At 34.6% G+C, this 15,132-nt stretch overlaps 1 protein-coding gene and 1 non-coding gene across 2 annotated transcripts in view; one reads left to right on the top strand and one right to left on the bottom strand.

Moving 5' to 3' along the window:
- The window catches only part of LOC118734420 (eye-specific diacylglycerol kinase-like), a 325,708-nt gene that overhangs the window by 84,517 nt on the left and 226,059 nt on the right, over positions 1 to 15,132 (top strand). The window lies entirely within an intron of this gene.
- Positions 2,976 to 3,048, bottom strand: Trnav-cac. The gene has a single exon. It is a non-coding gene; the product is annotated as a tRNA-Val (tRNA).

The raw sequence follows: 15,132 nt of genomic DNA, 5'->3' as shown, positions 1-15,132 counted from the left end.
TTTCGCTATGCTTAATAGTGGCAATAAGCTGTCATACAGTCGATTAGCTGCATTTTGGCACTGACTGACTGCACAACCGCTTGAGACTTGAAGTCCCTCTTGGTTGTGCTGTTTTTTTTTTTTCTTTTTTTGTTTCTAATCTGCTCATTTTCAAATAACATACTTGTACATATAAATATACAAAGCTAGGTTTGCTAGTTTTGCCTTTACGTATGAATACGTACAGTGTCTAGACAAGCACATTTTGAGGATTACTCGCTCGACATTTATTGATTGTTATAAATTATCCTTTTATTTTGTTCAATATCTAAATATTTCAAATTAAGTTGCCCAAAACGTACTTAATCGACTAAAAGTGTTTGAGAACATTCAAATATGTAACTGAATCGAAAACTTTTTTAATTGCTTTCAATAAATTATGACGTCGTAAAATTCCAATTACTTCCACTTTACTTTGAGGCTGAAGAAACTAAGAATAATTTTTTGTTTCCTGAAACTTGAACGAACTTTTTCTGCTAGTTGTAATGTAGAAAAGATAAACGAGAGAAAGAAAATGAGAAAAATTGCATACTTATAACTTAATTGCAGTAGTATTCGTAGCCGTTGGATGTAGTGTGTAAAGGGGTGGTCTAAAGGAGAGTAAAGGCAAGTAAAATAAAAAAAAATTATTTTATGTTGAAGAAAAAACATTATTTTTAAGTGACTTAATTTTAAATTTTTTATACTTCACATTTATCTTTCATCAACACGGATGAACAGCTTGGAGTGCAAGAGTGTCCTCTCTCTGGCTGCTTGCTTCCTTATCTTCTTGCTGTTGTTAATAAAACTTTTATTTTTCAGCAAGATTGGCAAAAATTCATGTCAGTAGATCAACAAGAGAGTGGCTTGAGGGCCCAAAAATTTACTTGCTTGACTTGACAGCACGCTGTACCGATCAAAATTTAATGGAGGACTTTTGGGGTCTGTTTTTTTTCCAGATTGAAGAACGGTACATTTCTTCAGTTACAGTTGTGAGCAGCCATTTTTCTCGCATTTGGTAATTGGCAAATTTGTTTAATACCTGTTTTTCTTTTCCTCAGAACATATTAATGGACGGCTGAAAAACCCAAGCTTTAGGTCCGACCGTTCAAAACGTTGCGGACGTTTCCACAAAAAACAAAAATTATAAGTCAAAAAAGTTTCTGCGGCAAAAGGGCAGGTTTAAAGCAGTACTTATGAGAGCAAAATGAATGGAAATTTCAATTAATGGCGGCGTATTTGCCTTCGAAATTTGTGTTCGAACGTTACTGAAAAAGGAAGCGATTTTGATATGACCATCAAAGTCAACAGATTTCGGCAAATTGTCATGCATGGAGAACACAATCTACAAGAATACTTTGAAGAGAACAAAATGTACTATTATAAAAGCAAACTAAAGGTTGGATTGAATTAAAAAAAAAATTATATAAGTTTGTTCGTGACGTTACTTTGCGGACGTTACTCCTTTTGCCGTTGAAAAAAATTTACTTTTAAAGCGTTATTTTGGTATTTTATTAAAAGTTATATTGCTAAGGCTCTTCGAAGGTTTTTTTCAAGAAGTAGAGGGGCAAATCAGATTTCTCAAATAAGTGCGAAAACAAATTTGAAATTAATATATATACATATATATGTATTTTACTGTGCCATTTTTGGTACCAAATTGCGAGAATTTGAATTGCATGATTTTTTTTTGCATTTTTAATTGACTATTTCTCGGAATTGCCCATATTGGTAAACAATGCAAAAAACGTACCAAATAGGAAATAAAAGTTCCAAATAAGTTACCATTATTTCTTTCCTTGCCAGTTAGCAATAAAATAAGAAACACATTTCTAAAATAAAAGTTCAAGACCAAAATATACCAGTTGCTTAAACATAAGAAATTAGAGAACCATGTATAGTTGATGAAAACTTAGTACACGATGGATTTCAGAAAAACTTATTGAAATATTAATATTTTACAAAAGTGTCATTTGTGCCAAATTGAAAAATAACGTGCCACTTGAAGTAAAATAGGACCCAAAAAGGACACGGTTGGAGCCAAATTGGCAGGCCTGACAACAAGCCGTTCCAAAGTTATAGACAACTAAGAAGAACCTAAAAGTAATGCTACCGTATAGTGGCCTATCTACAGTGTGCAATAAGTGTACATAGCCTTATTTCTTTCTTCAGCACTCCAATTATAGCATTTATGTTATTAATTCCCATTTTGATTTAAACTCCTAAAGGAAGCGATTCGCTGCACTGCGACCACGGAGCCGAAAAATATTCATTAGTCTGCTTTTTCTGCTCCAAGAATCAGGCCGTTTTGCTTTATGTACTTCTGCTTCCACACGTATTTTCCTCTTTTGTAAAGCTTTTTTTTTTGTATTCTTTTTTTTGTGCATCTTTCTTTCATTTCAAACGAAAAAGCCACAATTTCGGTGGCATGATGCAAGTAATTGAATAGACTCGTCGCTCTTGGACCTATCGTAATGCGTCAAATGCTTGTTTTCGATTTTCAGAAGATTGCAAAAAATGCAAAAAGTAGAGATAAAAAAAATTACACAAACAAAACAATGGAAATTAATGGCGCGTGAGTGGAAAAGTTGCAGTCCGGTTCGGATTTTTCAGCTTTGTTTGTATCGAATTTAGTTGTTTGGTGCTGCCCTTTTTATTTATATTTTCTTGTAGTTAATATATTTTAACTGATGTCATCAATTGAAACATAATTTCGACTTTTCTCGCTGACAGCTGAGTTTAAAGATATTCTCAATATTTTCCAATTAATCATTCATTCATCAAGAACAAGAATCAAATCAAATTTATTTAGAAATTTTAATAGTTTTAATTGTTGAATGCCTAAGCAAACTGGTAAAATTCGCAGAGATTCCATAAGCTCGGTGTAGTTAAGAGCTGTTAAAATTCAAACCCAAAAAATGTTTTCCCAAAAAAAAAAAAAAACGTTACATTCGGCTTGTTTCCGCCCAGGTTCGAACTGAGGACCTTGTGCGTGTGAAGCACACGTGATAACCACTACACTACGGAAACGCTTGAAGATCTTGTGCCAAAGTACTTTATTGAGCTGTTACACTCAGCGCTTTGCCGCTAACTACAAACTTTGCTCTCTTGTTCCTCTCTCTTTCTTCGTCTATTCTCTTTCTAATAGCGAAAGCTTCCGTGCAGCTATCACTCACAAGTGGGCTAGCAACAACAGACGTGCATTCAAACCGTTCATACACAATAACTTACCTTATATATATGTAAAATAGTACATACACCTGCGTTCAACTAATTAGCATCGAAACCGAAAATTAAATTGTTTGCAACTTACGTTTACTTATTTATTTTTAATAATTTTAATTTCAAATATAATTCAATCTATAACAGAAATCACGTAAATAATACTTTCAAAGCTTGCACAAAATAAAAAAAAAATCAAACTTAAAAAAATTGTCATCAAATATTCCGAATTTTGGGTCGGAATATTTAGAAAATTCTCGAGCATGCAGTTTTTAGCCCATTTAATTTTAGTCTTATTAAGTGCAAGTTTCAAGTCGCTAAAAATTACCGTTGATTTTTTAGATTTTTTTTTATGGAGGGTGTTGCGCATTTTCTTCCATATAAAAACAAATTTTATCACGCGTTATATGAAAGTAAACGCGAATATCCTCCTTGTCTTACTAAACTTTGGAAATTTTGATGAAAATTGTTTGAATTTTTGTGAACTTTATATAAAGTGTGAAACTTTGATTTAAAAACCATATGTTATAGAATGAACTATATTTTCATAAATAATAAATGAAAAAAGTTTTTCATAAGTTTTTCGATCCTAAGGTTTAAGCACATTGGGTAGCATTTTTTCCACACTCCCGATGAGATCTCCATATGCCCAGGCAGCCCGTTTATCTAACCTAACCTAACCTAAGGTGTACACTTACATTTCACACTGACTCTATATGTACAGTGGTCGAAAAAATGATAGCCGCACCACATTTTGACAAGTTTTAATATATATACATTTTTTTTTGTTATTTAATTTTGGCTATTTTTTAAAAAATATAGTCCATTCTGAGTATGCAGTAGCCCATTGAATTCTAGTAGGATAAAGTAAAAGTTTCAAATGGATAAAAATTACCGCTGATTTTATAATTTTTTTTTTATATTTTATCCACTATTCTGAGGACTAAGTCTAGTAGACCAGTCAAAAAAATAAATAAATGAGAATGAAAGAAAGAGAGTAACACTAAAAAGTAGGGGATCGCTTTCTGGTAAAATAAAATGGTAACTTCCGACAACTACAACATAACCTCAAAATTTTTCTTATACACTTTTTCTTATTTTGTATGTAAACACACTCAGATTACATATGTAAATAATCAAAAACACTTACTAATTCATCAGAATCCTCTTATCTAAGTAATTAAATACTTGTCAACATGCATTAACAAACTGGACTTTCCTTTTGTTGACAATTTGGTTGTCAAACAAACAACAAATCGTCGTATGACATATGTATGTATGTATTTATCAGAATTTGACAGCAAGAAGCGCTTGTTGTGCTAACATAATAGTGCAGCGCACTATACTGGTGAGTATTTACTCTTATACGGTGTTCGCATGAGGCGATTTTTCAGGCAATTTTAGAGGCGATTAGTTGAATCAAAATTTTGTCTGCACCCCAACTTCATTGGAAGCGGTTAGTTGAAAGGCCGTTCACACCAGGCGATTGTTGCTTTCAACTAAAATTTGCCTGTAAAATCGCCTCATGCGAACACCGTATTTGGGCCGGTTGTTCAATGTCTAGTTATCACTACCATTACACTATCGACGTTTTCGAGATCATGCATATAACATTTGATCGATGAGGCAGTCGTTGTGTTTAACCGGAGCTTCTATCTCCGCGTTGGGTTAATCGGATATTGAACAACCGGCCCTTAGTCTGTTCCAGGGCGCGTCATATTTAGAGGATTTACTCAGACATATTCATAGTCGACATAAAGTCGATCCTAAAGTTAGTTCCAGCTTTTATGACAGAGAAAATCGTGGAGTGTGGCGCAGCGCAATCCATTTCTCCAGTTTCCTCTAATTTGCTCAATTGGATTTGAGGCGCTGCCACGTACATAGTACTTTAGATTGGACGCAATAAGTGTCTAAAACTTCATAGTTGAACGCCCGCCAGATTTGTTTTTTTTTTTAATAAAGTAAAAACAAAAACACGCTTGTAAATGTTTATTTCTTTAATTGTCCAATTTTATTCATTGCGTAAATTAGCTGTATTTCTATGCGAACATTTTCTTTTTTTGCTTTTCTCAACGCAGAAAGTTTACTTAGTTGTCTCAAATCACTCACTTAAATTGGATTAATTTGCCTCGACATCGGCAACAAAAACGACTATCTATTTATATACATTCGTAAATGTGGCGCTAATTGACTTAACCTGCTGCCACCAGCTACCGTCGCGCGCCGCTTTGCTGCTCAAATTGCCATTAGCGATTTAGTTCTCTTCCACAGCGACGCTTAATGTCCAACTAAATATCTCTCGACATCGTCGCTTAGCTGCCATTTGCCATTCCAATCGTCTCACCATCAATCACATGTCATTTCACAAATCTTTTTTCGCATCCGATTTTTTTTTTACTCGCATTTGTGCCCGGTCGCCTTGCTTTTAACATTCTCCGACGTAATTGTAGGAAAAACGTCAAAATACTATTTATGCGCAAATATTATTGGATTAGTCTTTATTAGTCGGTTTAATTTGTGTTGTTGCTTCAATTTGTGTTCGCTCTGTTGGCTTTGTGGCTTTTCCAGCCAGGGCCGGTTTTTGTGCAGGGCGAGAGGGGCGGGCATAATATTTTCGAATGTGAATTTTTGTTAGAATGCGGACATAAATATAATTGAGCTTTATGAAGGTGGAAATGACCATGGAGGTTCTTGAATTTCAGCAAGAAAAATGTACTCGAGGTATTTCCTAATGTCTGGGTTTCTCTCAGGATTGACTGTGAATGTTATCAGCAGGGAGCGAAGTTTTTCAAATTCGCAGCTGATAAAAACGTACCTAAGATCTACTATGTCCCAAGAAAGACTTGCCCAAAACCATTGAAATTTGGCTCAAGCCAAAGCAAAGTAAACTTGTTGTAATTGATATCTCAAAATTTTGATTATATGTAGTAAGAATTGGAAATTTTTTTATGTCGAAGAAACCGAGGTAACAAAAACTATTATCAAAGGGCGCGTCGTTTCATTTACACCCCGGGCGTCGTTTCCCTCTAAAGCCGTCCCTGTTTCCAGCCCCGCAGCGCACACAGAGACGTCATTGCCCTCATTTTACGATGACTCTGATTGCGCTTCGATCGACTCAAATGCACAAGGGGGCCGGGTGCTTGGGCAGCAGTTGCGGCGATGCATTACGCTTTAAATTTTCAATTTTCCATTCGAATGTGTTTGAATGAGTGCAGCAAGAACGAAAATAAATTAGTGGAAGAAGTGGGAAACAAAGGCAACGGCGGAAGGCTGGGGCATCGACGAATTCGAGTTTTGCTGCAAAATATGTATCAACTGATGCGTATAAATAGCAGTGAAGAATAATTTTATACAATCTATTCATAGGTATTGCACACCCATTATAAAAAAAAAACATACATATACAGGCACACAAAATCGTTTTGCAAAAAAAAAAAATTAAATGGTTGAAATGAAGAAATTGAGAAATAAGTATAAAGTGGCAAACCAATTGCTGTCCGCAGTGATTGCCCAACGGCCGGGCACAACCTTGGAGACTGCATGGCTGACTGGTTCGCCAACAGACTGATCGACTGACTGACTGACTACACACATACAGATGTATCTGATGACAGCTCATTTAGCGCTGTCCCTTTTCCTGGCGAAGGAGTGGGGCAACTTGACTTCGACTGGATTAGTCTTGCTTTGTTTGTGTCGCAGACGAAGTATATTTGTATGTATGTATGTATGTTGGAAGCCGATGAAATAGGTCAGCGCTAGGGTCATCTGCGCTTCTGCTGCTGAGACTGTTTAATTATCTGTGATTGTGTGCATACTAGGGCATTCACTTTTCCATATCCCGAAGTCCCGGGATGACAGCTCCGGGATCCGGATATTTTTACTGATTCATTTACAGAATGAAAGAAATGTTGAAAACGAAAAAAATAATTCATTTGAAACACGAGAAATACAGAACCCCAAAATTTGGATTCAAAGTGAACTTGAGCCATTTGCACTTGGAAGTGAATTTCAGGACCTGCCTGAATAACTGTACTTGTTCAAATATTTTGTGCAAGAACTGTGTAATAACGAAAAATCTCGTAGCAATTGAAAACACAACAAGCTTTTACAGTGCGGCAGAGTTGTTCCCCATTTTACTTTGTTGGCCTTTTTTTTTTGGAAAAAGATTTCTGCAAATATGAGTAAATGTTTTTGACAAGTAATATACATATTTTAGAATAAAAATATTTAAACATCGAATTATGTACTCTTTTACTAAGGGGCATTATGCTCCCCTAAGACCAAATGTGGTGACAATGAATCTGTGCGGTTTGAAAAAGGCGAACCTACTGTAAAATGCAAAAAGTTATGATTCGAATATTTTAACCTCGAAATTCCGGGATTGTTAAAATGCTTCGGGATTGAATGTCCTAGTGCATACGCGTCAATGGGAGTACAGCAATTCGTATGTATGTATGTTTGTGTCAGTGAGTCTGCCTTCTGGTGAAAATATGACGTCAAAGACGAATTAAAAGATGAAAACCACTTTTTGTTCCGGCAAGGTGAAGCGAAAAGCAAGCAAAAACAAAAACAAGCCGTGAAAAATTGCTGCAAATCTCTTCAGATCGTCAGACGAAGTGTGATTAATTGCGACCCTGTGGCGAAATTTATTGTTGAATAAAGTTCGTGGAAGCGTGTTTTTTTTTATTTATTTTGTAAATGAAAGATTAAAGAATTAATGGTCTTTGTGAAAAACGACAAATATACAGAGACGCATACAATGAGTGAAAATCAAGATACGGACTTCCATTAATCTAGCAGAATTTCACTTTCTAGGAAATCGATGGGCAATTAAACCAACGCTTGCAATATTTTTAAGCGCTGAGCGAATTACTTAGAAAAACATCATCTTCTCGCACTGACGGAAGAGGTAACCAACACCAACATATTTTTCCTGCTTGATTTTTGGAAAGCAGAAACTCCTTCCTATTCGTGTTGTTTCAACGTTATCATTTACCCATTACGATTATTATATTATATATTTGTTCGTCAGCGATTTCTGGAAGACAGAAACTCCTTGCCAACTCGTTTCCTCTGTCGTTATCTCTATCAACATCGGCTTTTGCCAAAGTTTATTGTTTCCTGTGGAGGATTTTAATGTCAAATTATAAGAAGAACGTATCTTTGCTTTAATGCTTTTGTTATCTCATTGATGTCCTTTGGCATTGCCACTTTTATTTGCATTCGTAATTAAATTCCCCTTTGTATTCGTTTTCTTTTATATTTTAACACATCTTACCAGAGTGATTTCAAATTGAATGAGAAATCTTTTTTTGAACTTTCACCTCAACTTGGTTTTGCTACAAATTGGCAAGCAAGCTCAGTTGCACATTTTTGCACATTCTTAACTTTTTCATTTCATTTAATCACTTTTGCCGTTTTCCCGCTTGACTTTAATTGTCTGATTATTTTGAAGATTAATCGTACAGAAAGTTTGTACATAGTTGCACAGGCAATCCCGGAGAAGTAACCGGAGAAGCGAGTTGCTAAGCGAAACTTTCGATACTCCATTAAAGCTGCAAAACCCGAAGCTTTGTCGTGTCTATTCTCAATTGCTTCTACTCTCATCTCACCTATGCTGTTCGCTCGATTAATTTTCACTTTGCCCCAACTTTCATTTTCGCTAATTGTTAAGCACTTTTGCAGAATTCTTGTATACATACATACCTTGGACCGCAACATACCTGCAGACAAACATACATTCCTACAGACTAACATACCGACGCATATCCATATTTCTATTTCCTATTTTCACTCGTTTACTTCTTTTTTCTGACTAAAATTATAAAAACTACAAACGATCTTTTTTTTGTTTTTTTTTTGTATGACAACATGAGTGCGCATGCATGCGTTTGCGTGCAGGTATTTACACGCTTGCTGACAGGTTCAAAAAATTTCAAAGCAAAATGACCATATTTTTGCGCTTTCATTCATCCGTTTGCAGGTGATCCTTGATTCCTTTATTTTATAATAATCATAGTTGCTCTGTAGTTGTAGTTGGCTGGCTATTGTTATTGTTCTTGTTCCTGTGGCAGATTGAGTGCCTCATCAGTCATTCTCTATGACCTTTATGAGACTGGCAAGCAATAAAAAATAAAAATGTATGTAATTGAAAAATTCAATGCAAGGACGCGCGGTGGGGCAACGTGTTGCCATTGTCCGGTTGCATGTGGCATGTAGCGTGTAGAAAAATGCCGTTAAAGCAATTTTTTTCTTGCATTTAAACGTCAGTGCTTTGTTCACCAAGCATTTCTTCTCCGTTTGCCATTCTATTTTTGAAAAGATTTTTTTTTTACGATTGCTTTTAGTTAATTAACGTTTGGAGTGTGTGTGTGTGTGTGCGTGTCAGATGGTGCTGACGTCGCTTATTGCCTGCAATAACGATACTGAGTAAAAGATTGACACTTGCTGAAATTAGAAATTTGGCAGGCTGATTCGAATGTTTATCTGTCTTTACATAAACTACGTCATAGACTTAAATATTCTACTGTTTAGTTTTAGTTTTTAACAGAAAAAAAACCCCTAGAGTCATAAGTTACGTGTTTAACCCTTCCGCAGTTATTGGGTCAAATGGACCCAATTTTCATGGACAAGTTCTTTAATTACAGAGTTAGGTGCGGCGTTGTCTATTCGTTAAAAGTATAATCAGCTATGATTAAAAAAAAATAAAAGAGTTTTTTTTTATTTTATTTTGGTTTCTAGAAGGCAACATAGTTTTTCCATACACCCATACTGTTTCTGGGTCTTTTTAAACCAAATTATTATTTAGTATTTAAGGGTAACTTTGAACCGGTAAACATATAGCACTTGCCGATAAAGTGTATGCATGTGATAAATAAAATATTAACTGAATTCATATTGAAATATCATTTTTTTTTTCTTAAAATTTACTAATTTCTATTATAGAGTCGAAATGACCCAAAACGTTGCAGAAGGGTTAAGATTATTTACATAATGCTCTGCGATGAAATTTTTGTGGCGGGTGTTCTGTCTTTTCCCAGAAGGTCATTCCCGCGTCAGTCAAATTAACTGCCAAAACGACTTGGTTTTCCTTCTGCCAAATAACTGTGTGTGTTAAACAGCCATTCCCTTAAATATTTTTGGATAATTTTTTGTGCTCTTATACATACGTTCTTATGGGGTCTTGCCCGATTTTGACACTCTTCAGGGCATATAGTTGCCGCTTAGTGAACTTAAAGCACTACTAAAACCACCGATGGCCTAGTGTCTGTCAGAAGAGTCATGCAACTTTAAACGCCTTCATCAAGCACAAACTCATTAGGTAGGAAGTTTCCTGCAGGGTTGATGTACCTTATTCCTCAACAAAGTTTTTTATGGAGCTCTCTGAAAGAATTGCTCTCCGCTCTAATTCTACCTTTTAAATGTGATCCTTGTGTGAATAAATAAAGACCCAAAATTAGTCCTTATTTTTTAAACCAGTGTAACTTCTGAACCAAAAGAGATGATAAAAACGTAGATAAAGTATTTATTAATAATTTTTTGTTTGCATTAAGTGAGGCTAAATGAAAGCTTTAATGAATATAATGGGAAATCTAGTGCAAATGTTTAAACCAATGCCCAAATCTTTCCCTTCTTGCAGCCGCATTTCTCTTAATACATATTAATACATTTGAAGCTATTTTTAATTAAAAACGGACCATGTCCAAAATGTCGGCTTATTAATTTAGGTTGACCGGAAAAAAATTTAAAAGAAATTTCAGCAAAAAATACATTAGCAGGATAAGTGCACTTAAAAAGTTTGTCTACATTAGCAGCGCACTGCGCCTCATACTTCCGTCTGCCGTCTGGCCCCCCCTGCCATTCGAGTTTTTGGTTTCAGTTCACTGCTTCAAACACATCAATTCAACCATTACAGCACATCTTTTCCTGCTATGGTTTAGTGACGCGCCGCAATGCAACTACATTAATTTCATTACTTTCGACGTTCATATGTACATACATACTTGTATGAAGTAACTGTTTAACTTTTACTTCAATTACATTTAAGTGACCTAAGAGCGCCATTATTGGTTGGTAGTGACCCTAGCGGCCATTCACCAAAGATGCTGGAGGTGGTGTAGCCCCATGTACCCCATAGTGTTATTACGTTTATGACTGGTTATGATCTTCTTTGCGCTTACAAGAGCATTGGATTCATTAAATATGTATGTATGTATATTTAGTTAGTAGAGAAATGCGGGCGTAGCTTGAACAATGAAGCGCAAGTCTTCATTTTAAGCCTAGCACTCGATCCGCCTGCCAAGCTTGCTGTGACTGGCTGTTGCAAACAAACAAACAAACAAAAAAACACGTAAAAATATAAGAAATGCGTTCATTAATTTTTAAATTCATGAAAAAAAGGAAGACACAGAAGGTAGTTGGATACTAAAGTGTTTTTTCGCGCTACCGGTTTTATCTTACAAACGTTTTTTTTTTTAATCTGCCTGCTTCTGTGGAACTGAGTACTTTCTGTTCTGGTAGTGTCATGCTTTTCTTAAGATTTTCTTATATTAAATTCTTTTTTATAACAGGTAAATCTGCATTTCCGACCCGTATGTAAAGTAACTTAAAGTTATGCGCACTTGTGTACTAAGTGCTTGCACGAACTATAAATGAAATGAAGGCTTCACTTCAGATGAGAAGTGGACTGTGAATGAAGTTATTTTTTTCTACACGACATAAGCAATGTGCTGGTGATGTAAGTCTCTTCGTTGTGTTAGCAAACTTTTGCGAACGTCGCTTTACTAGTAAAATAAAAAAAAAATGGTATTGCTTGAAATAATATTAAGAGAGGAACGCCAAACCATAGCCGAGAACTTTATACGTAGTTAGCACTTTGTGGTCAGAAAGATGGCGCGCAAATACTAAGATGATAGACCCGGTTTTTTGAAACCATTGCAAACCTGTTTTATTAAATATTTCAGTCGTTTTTTTTTTAAATGTTGATTTTTTTTTTTTAATATAGAGTAATCAGGTTTTTTGCTATCACATAAACCGGTTTATTTTATTTAGTTAATTTATATGCTAATTCATTTTAATGATATTGGAACTTGTAAATGTTTATTAATTTTTATATCTATTAGGCTATTTCCAATTGAAAGTCTTATCCCCAACTTTATTTAGTATTAAATTTACAGAATGATTTGAAGAACAATTAGTTGTAGATATTTCTAAAACTTTATAAACGAAATGGCCGTTATTCCGGATTGTTATTTTTTAGCTATCGAAATTTTTAGCTATCGAAATTTAAAGCATTAACCATATTTTTATAAAAAAATCTAAAAAAAAATTTTGCTTGAAAAATATTGTAAATATTAAAAACGAAATACCATTCATCCATTTTTGCCCGCCACTGTATGTAGGTAGACGCTCCTGTACCTACAGATAGGGAACAGTTTCATATTATATAAAATTAAATACTTAGTATAGCTCTTTCAAAGCTTCGTCGAAATGCAATGAAAAATCAAATCAAAAAAGAAAAAATGCGAAAAAGCCCTTAGAGAGGTACTAGAAAAGTGAAGTTTTATTTTTTTAACATAACATTTTCTTGCTTTGCTTTTTCACTTTACCGCTACACAATTCGTCATTTTTAAGAGAGAGAGTCGGCTGAACGTGAAGTGTTATTGATACTGGTACGTATTGAGTTACAAACAAATAAATCCTTAACAGGAAAACCAATTCAAAAGGAGTAAATGATGCAGATGACAAATACATTATTTATGCAAATAAGGATAACGCCAATGTTCAGTTAAAATACTATAGTTACAACAAAAAAAATAATAATATTGTTTAAGAAGGCATTTTCAGATTAAGTGGTAAAGGGAAGTGGTTGACTCAACGTAACTTCTCGATAAAAAAAAAAACAACTCGTAAGTGATACCATACAAAAATTGTTACCCTTTCATGTTGCTGGCAACGCATGCATACTCGTTCACTCATTAAAGAAGAAAAATGTATTTTGTGTTACGAATGGGAATGAATTGATTGTATGGAGTGCAGGCTTAAAAGCTTAATTTTTCATATTTAACCCTTTCGCCTTTATACGAATTTTAATGAATTTTAGCCGGTTTCACCACAATTTTTCCTACTTTTTAACGTTTTTGTTTTTTCCGCGCCTATAAATCTTTTCATTCCTCTTTCACTGTCAGGGATTTTTAAAGCTCGGCACTTAATTTCGCCTCCATGATGCTTCAAGTGCAAACGTTTGCACTTCGTACGGTCGTACATAATTCGTTCGTAAATAATAAATTTGAGTCTGAAATAAAAATGAGCCTTTGTATGCTGCGCACGCTCGTTATTTAATTATGAACCGTAAAATGGGCAGCAGTCTGCTTGTAATAAGTTAAAGGATCAAATAAGGAGTGTGAGAAGTTGTTATCTTTCATTTCAGGTATGTATGTGAAGGTTAATTTTTATATACATAAATGAAAAAATGCTGGGTATTCTAGAGGTTTAGTTAGTTATCAGATTCTTCAGAGCAACAAAATGGTTTGATTTCGAATATGGAAGTAACTAACGAAAAATTTTAAGCTTCACAGAAATTTAAAGAAAGTTCAAACCAATTTTTTCAACATTGCGAAAGAAAGACTGAAAGCCCGCCATTGCGAAGAAGAATCCCACTCCCTCATGATCCATTCACTCTTTTTTTATAACTCTTAGACCGCGTAAAATTCGTCAATTTTATAGTACTTACTTGATTTTTACTAACTCCATTTCCCAAAAAAAACTTCATGAATAAAAACAATATTTTGCTCATGCTCCGACAGGCTTTGGTCAACATTTTCCAGCACACGCTGCCAATTCCGCTCATGCTTGTCATGCTCGCCCGCTGCCATTGTTTCTATTTACCAACTGAAACAATGGCCATAAAATCAGTTACTATATGCCAATAAAATAATAATTGATGGCATTACAAAATCCTACATATTCGCCACGTGGAGTGGTTGAATATTAAAAACATTAAATGATGGTTATGGTAGAATGATGAATGTGTGTACATTAGGTTGATCCAAAGGAAGTAAATTCGAAATCTGAATGCTCATACCCTCTTGAATTGTTCTATATCGAATCAAATATAAAATTAAAAATTAAAAAATAAAATTGGGCGGCGCTCCAAGTTTCCCATGCATTTTATATGGGGGTAAAACAATTTTTAGTAGAAATGAAATAGAATCCTCAGAGATCTAAATTTTTCAACCGGCAAACTCTTGCTTTCCTTCAGCAGACTTCAATGAATAATCCGCAATTGTTTATTTAACCATTTTTTTATGCTAGCTGTTTTTTATGGGACCCTCAAAATCCCCAAAATGGCAATGGGGAACCCATAAAAAATCTTTAATATTAAACAATTTTTAAATTAAAAATTTTGCATTATTTTTGATGCCTTCTGAAGAGAAATAGAGTTTGCGCCGACTACAAAATATTGCTTCTCAAGGATTCTATACCATCTCTATGAAAAATATTTCCCCATATAAAATAGAACAATAATAGTGGGTGAGAGCAGCTTAAAACTCCGACTTTACTTGCCTTACAAGCATTTTTGGACCACCCTATAGTACATTTATGTATATATGTACATGCATTCATTTATGTATTTCCTTTTTTTTTTGCTTGCTTTATTTATCCTCGATAAAGGCTTTTAATAAATGCCACGCTCAACAACAAGCACAGACTAATAAATGAAATGCGTACAAACAATAAATATATTGTATGTATGTAAATATCGAAGCATATTTACTTACCTAAAGGCATATCCTAAAAATACATACTGCAAGTGAATTTGAAAGAGTTGAAGGTTGCCAAAATTATTGTTACGATTATCCTCGAAACCTTGAGGGATTTCCCAAATATACT

Source organism: Rhagoletis pomonella, unplaced genomic scaffold, assembly GCF_013731165.1.
Source record: "Rhagoletis pomonella isolate Grant_MI unplaced genomic scaffold, Rhpom_1.0 Rhpom_scaffold_00002, whole genome shotgun sequence".
Classification (NCBI taxonomy): domain Eukaryota; kingdom Metazoa; phylum Arthropoda; class Insecta; order Diptera; family Tephritidae; genus Rhagoletis; species Rhagoletis pomonella.
Note: the sequence above shows the minus strand (reverse complement) of the source record. Positions and strands in the feature narration are given on the sequence as shown.